The sequence below is a fragment of the Sapajus apella genome, unplaced genomic scaffold (assembly GCF_009761245.1).
Source record: "Sapajus apella isolate SASKATOON/1434 unplaced genomic scaffold, GSC_monkey_1.0 scaffold15, whole genome shotgun sequence".
NCBI classification, from domain to species: Eukaryota; Metazoa; Chordata; class Mammalia; order Primates; family Cebidae; genus Sapajus; species Sapajus apella.
In genome coordinates this window covers 15534931-15540971 of record NW_022436955.1, presented here as the reverse complement: position 1 = coordinate 15540971, position 6041 = coordinate 15534931, and the positions used below count along the sequence as shown (strand labels likewise).

Below are 6041 nucleotides of genomic sequence, written 5' to 3'. Positions count from 1 at the left end.
ATATTAGTTCATTTTCATGTTGCTGATAAAGACAGACCCGAGACTGGGCAACTTACAAAAGAAAGAGGTTTAATTGTACTTATAGTTCTAAGTGGCTGGGGGAGCCTCACAATCATGGTGAAAGGCAAGGAGGAGGAAGTCACATCTTATGTGGATGATGGCAGGCAAAAAAATGAGAGAATGAGGAAGATGCAAAAGTGAAAATACCCCCATAAAATCATCAGATCTTGTGAGACTTATTCACTACCACAAGAACAGTATGGGGGAAATTACCCCATGATTCAATTATCTCCCACTGGATCCCTCCCACAACACCTGGAAATTTAGATAAGATTTGGCTGGGGATACAGGCAAGCCATATCAGTGTCATTGTTAAAATTATAGAACTATATTTTATTTAAAGATAAGTTTAAATACTCCTATTATTTAAATTTACTTTAAGTAATCTGATTGATGGGAGGTTGAACAGGGTATTGGGCAACATGGAAATATTTCAAAGAGGTACATACAAAAATAAGGTCTCCACAATACAATAACCATTTCAAATTCAAGACGGTACCAATGACAGCAGTGTTCATTTAGGTTCATGTTGCCTTTACTACCAGATGTTGTTACAAATCAATCCTCTTTAAACCACTATGGCACCTTCAGTTTTACATTGTATGATGACATTTTTTGCATTCTCTATCTAGCCAAATACAACCAAATAATTGTGTTTCTAGAGAAAACACCAAATAATTGTTCTGGAATGCAGCGCCATCAACACTGCTCACTGCGGCCTGGACCTCCTGCAGCTCAAGCAATCCTTCTAGCTCAGCTTCCTGAATAGTTGGGACTACAGGCCTGTGCCACCATGCTCAGCTAAGTTTTCAGAGAGACAGAGTCTAACTTTGTTGCCCAGGCTGGAGTATTCTGTTATAAGAGGTTACTAAGCTTATTCACAATATCGCTGTTAATTATAACTAAAAAGACAAAAGCACAATTCAAAACTGTTGAATTTTTTTTCATAACACTTATCATCTTCTAACATACTATGTATTTTACTTCTTTATTTGTTTATTGTCTATCTCCCCCCTTCCCACAGAATGTAAGCTCATGTAAGCTCAGGGTAGCAATGTTTTTCTTTTTTTATAAAGTATCTTAAGTGTCCAGAACAGTGTCTAACACATAATAAGCACTCAGTTAATATTTGTTGAAAGAATAAAAAATTTGTTATAAGATGACATCTGGAGACATCCCAACCTTTCAGGATTCCTAGATTGAGAAATGCTGGAATGGAAGAGAAAGCTTTGGCTTAGAGGCTTATGTCTTAGCTTTCTGTTCTTACTCATCTGCTTACTACCTATATAACATGGGGCAAGTTATTATACTTAAACTCAGGCAGTCTGGCTTTGCCAGTAAAATATGAAGTCAGTTTAAAATTAGGATAATGGTTAATACATAAAATATATAAAATACCAGCAGATATGGTAATCATCATTATTATTACTATTAGAGATATCATAGAAAAACATGTAATCAAGTAAAAATAAACTTTTCCATGTTGTCACATTTTCCCCTCTCTTATTTCATCTTATTCATAAAAATATAAAATAAGAAACAGGTTTGGGATAAATGAAAAAAACAGAAAGGAATAGAAACCAAAACTTGCACCAAAACAGCTGGATGAAAACATTGGAAAATGTTTTCATAACAATTCTTTGTCAGATGTCGAAAGAGCTGTGTTGTAATAGGGTTATAAGATGAGCTGAAAACAGCATCAACAAGAAAATTGAAATGCATAAAATAGTAAAATAGAATAGAGATCACTGTGTGACCTCAGCTGCACAGGAGTGGTTTTTCACCCCCATCATTCATGTGCACTTTATCCACTCACTTTCTTCCAACTTGCAAGCTCTAGTTGGCTCATCAGGAACCTTAACCCTCAGGCCAACCCTGAAGGAAGAATTAACCTGCTTATTGAACCCTTAGGCAGTGTGCATGGCCAGGAAGCTAGGTATTTGGAGAACACAGAGAGGTGATTTCAGCATTTTACTGCAATATCCCATAACCACTGAAGGAAGAGGTTAAAAATGATTTATATTAAGAAAAAGCAGTGTAAATGTATTTATTGGTTTAAGTTTTGCTACCAAATGGAATTCTCAAAATACTTTGGGAGTACAAGCAGTTTTAAGATCTGTCTTAGGTAAGCCTTATTTATTTTAAAAAGGGAGGATAAAGTATTACTTACTTATTAACAAGGGACATATCATTAGCATTCACAGTCAAGCACACACAAAAAAGAAATTTTGGATGGCTAACTTCAGTCTTAATCCAAGCCATGTTCCAACAGTGTAAACAGGTATTGGTAGATAAAAATGGATTTTCCCTTCAACATCCTAATAACAATAAAAAGTTAAAAATGAAATACACTTCTCAAAATAACCTAGGTATTAGGAGCCAAGAAAACTACATGACTACTTGTCACCTAGTTCTACCAGTGTGCAGTTTGCTGATCTCCTTTAATCCTAATGTATAGTATAAATGATCTGAAACAGTCTCTACTTAGATCACTTGACTCTATTGCCAGCACTCTTCATTTGATACATTTTTTTTTTTCCTTTTGAGACAGTCTCGCTTTGCCACCCAAGCTGGACTGCAGTGGCACAATCTTGGCTCACTGCAGCCTCCACTTCCTGGGTTCAAGTGATTTTCTTACCTCATCCTCCCGAGTAGCTGGGACTGGGACTACAGGCGTCCGCCACCATGCCTAATTTTTGTAGTTTTAGTAGAGACAGGGTTTCACCATATTGGTCACACTGGTCTTGAACTCCTGACCTCAGGTGATATGTCCGCCTTGGCCTTCCAAAGTGCTGGGATTACATGTGTGAGCCACTGTGCCTGGCCCATTTGCTCTTTAAAAACACGACATATCCACCTTGCTGAAGGTTCATGGATAATAATCTATTCTCTAGTATGGCCAGATACTTTGTCATCTAGTTAAGTAGACGCTTACTAAAGATCAATTCTGTTTGTTTTCAATACTGTTTATGCTGTTATATTTGTTACTTTTATTACATAATCTAATTAACTATATATAAACTTATAAACTAAGAGTGCAGCAAAAGAACTAGCCTATAAAAACAGCAACAAACTAAGCTGAACGTTTTAACAGGACTCAATAAAGAAGTCACTAAAAGTTAACTTGTGGATGAGACATTGGAAAAGATTAGAGCAACTGTCAGTATCTAAAGGTATTCTATATTCAAATTGTTTCAAAACGTCTTTAGTTTCTTTCTCTGAAGAAATCAAAATGGGAAATCATACATCATGCATTAAGGGTGTGATTTTTGTGAGAGCGCTGAGAACACCATTCAGCAATCTAAACTCAAAGCAAAGATCTTGTTGGCTTTACATCTAAGGACTGGTGAATAAATGTAGTTTTATGTTTTAAAGAAAGTAAAATGCTTAAGTCTTAACATTTTATTAGTCCCAGCTATAACCAACTTTTCAGTTAACTGCCCAATTACAAGTGCCAGCTGTATTATTTAAGAGGGTGCTACTCTATTAATCTTAATTATTCCTTCTCAGTTTCAGAATGCTGGAAGCATCAGATACCAGGTTTTCCCACTACCCTCAAATTCTACTGAAAGGCATCTGCTACAAACATTAGCAATTAGTTGGAATCTAAAGATTTGAGTTAAATTTAATTTAAAATTTCAAAGTGTACCTAACAACAATAATTACAATTGAGAATAATAAGCAGGAAGAAAAGCAAGAATAAATGGGTATACCAAAAACACAACTTTGAAAGAGAGGAGAGACGAAACTAAGAATAGGAACAGCAAATCAAAAGCAAACAAAGTAACACTAAAGGATGGATGACTGACTGAATGAAAGCTGAAGATAATTATTGTTACAGTGAGACGGGTTCAACAAATGTAAAATGGTTAAAGTATAATGCATTCTTTGTGGGGAATTCTATGTATAGTCATGCACTGCTTAATGATGGGGATATGTTCTGAAAAACGCATCGTTAGGTGATTTTGTCATTGTGTAAACATCATAGAGCAGGGGTGTCCAACCCCAGGCCACAGATTAGTAGTGGTCCTGTTAGGAACCAGGCTGCACAGCAGGTGAGCGACAGGCAAGGCATTATTACTGCCTGAGCTCTGCCTCCTGTCAGATCAGCCATAGCATTAGATTCTCATAGAAGAGTGAACCCTATTGTGAACTGAACATGCTAAGGATCTACGTTATGTGCTCCTTATGAGGAGCCTTATGATCTGAGGTGGAACAGTTTCATCCTGAAATGCTCCCCTGCAGTCTGTGGAAAAACTGTCTTCTGGGAAACTGGTCCCTATTGCCAAAAAGGTTGGGACTGCTGTCATAGAGTGTACTACACAAAACTGAATGGTATAGTCTACCATACAACTGATCTATATGGTACAACCTATTATTCCTAGGATACAAACCTGTAAAAATGTTACTGTACTGAATACTCTTGGCAATTGTAAGACAATAGTAAGTATTTGTGTATCTAAACATAGAAAAATTACAGCAAAAAATACACCACAGAAGACAAAAAATGGTATACCTGCATAGGGCACTTACTATGAAAGGAGCTTGCAGAACTGGATGGAAGTTGCTCTAGGTGTCAATGAGTGAGTGGGAAGTAATTTGAGAAGACGTAGGTTTATAAGTAAACTTTATAAACATACTGTAAACTTAGGCTACAGTAAATTTCTAAAACATATTTTTCTTTCTTCAATAATAAAGTAAGCTTACTGTAAGTTTTCTTTTACTTTATAAGCTTTTTAGTGTTTTCTAAACTTTTTGACTGTTTTGTAATAACACTTAGCTTAAAAGACAAACTGATGAAAATCTATATAAAATATATATATATATATTTTTTTTTTTTTGTTTGTTTGTTTTGTTTTTGTTTTTGTTTTAGTTGCCCAGGCTGGAGTGCAATGCTGCAATCTTGGCTCACCACAAGCTTTGCCTCTCAGGTTCATGCGATTCTTCTGCCTCAGCCTCCTGAGTAGCTGGGATTACAAGCATGTACCACCACGCCAGGCTAATTTTGTATTTTTAGTAGAGATGGGTTTTTCCATGTTGGTCAGGCAGGCCTCAAACTCCTGAGCTGAGGTATCTGCCCACCTGGGCCTCCCAAATTGCTGGGATTATAGGAGTGGGCCACCACAACCAGATTATAAAGAAAATATAATATTTTATTTATATCCTTATACAACAAGCTTTTTCTTTTCTTTCTTTTTTTTTTTTTACATTTTAAACTTTTTTTGTTAAAAACTAAGAGACATGCACATTAAGCCTAGGACTATGCAGAGACTGGATCATCAATATCACTGTCTTCCACTTTTATAGTTTGTCTCACTGGAATGTCTTGAGACGCAATAACACACATACAGACTTATCTCCTATGATAATTTCTTCTGGACTATCTTTCAAATAACTTAGTTCAGGCTGTTTACAGTTAACTTCTAAATATATACATATACACTCTTAAGTATGATTAAAAAGTATAGTAAATACATAAACAATGGCCGGGTGCAATGACTGCTTCCTATAATCTCAGCCCTTTGGGAGGCTGAGGTGAGCTCATCATTTGAGGCCAGAGGTTCGAGACCAGCCTGGCCAACATGGTGAAACGCTGTCTTTACTAAAAATAAAAAGATTATCTAGGCATGATGGCTCACACCTGTAATCCCGGCTAGCTGGGAGGTTTAGGCATAAGAATCATTTGAACCTGGGAGGCGGTGGTTGCAGTGAGTGGAGATAGTGCCACTGCACTGCAGCTCAGGCAATGCAGTGAGCCTGTCTCAAAAAAAAAAAAAAAATCACATAAACCAGTAACATAGTAATTTATTATCAAGTATTATGTACTGTACGTAATTGTATGCACTATACTTTTTTACAACCGGCAGCACAGTAGGTTTACACTAGAACTACCCTAAACACTTGAGTAATCATTATACTATGACATTATCACTAAGTGAGAGGATTTTTTCACCTCCATTATAATAATATGCATAGAATCA

At 36.3% G+C, this 6041-nt stretch overlaps 1 long non-coding RNA gene across 1 annotated transcript; it reads left to right on the top strand.

Moving 5' to 3' along the window:
• Positions 1 to 280: 280 nt before the first annotated feature.
• LOC116555326 lies at positions 281 to 5543 on the top strand. The gene is made up of 3 exons (XR_004270479.1): positions 281 to 365; positions 1381 to 1383; positions 5529 to 5543. It is a non-coding gene; the product is annotated as an uncharacterized LOC116555326 (long non-coding RNA).
• The last annotated feature ends 498 nt before the right edge of the window (positions 5544 to 6041 follow it).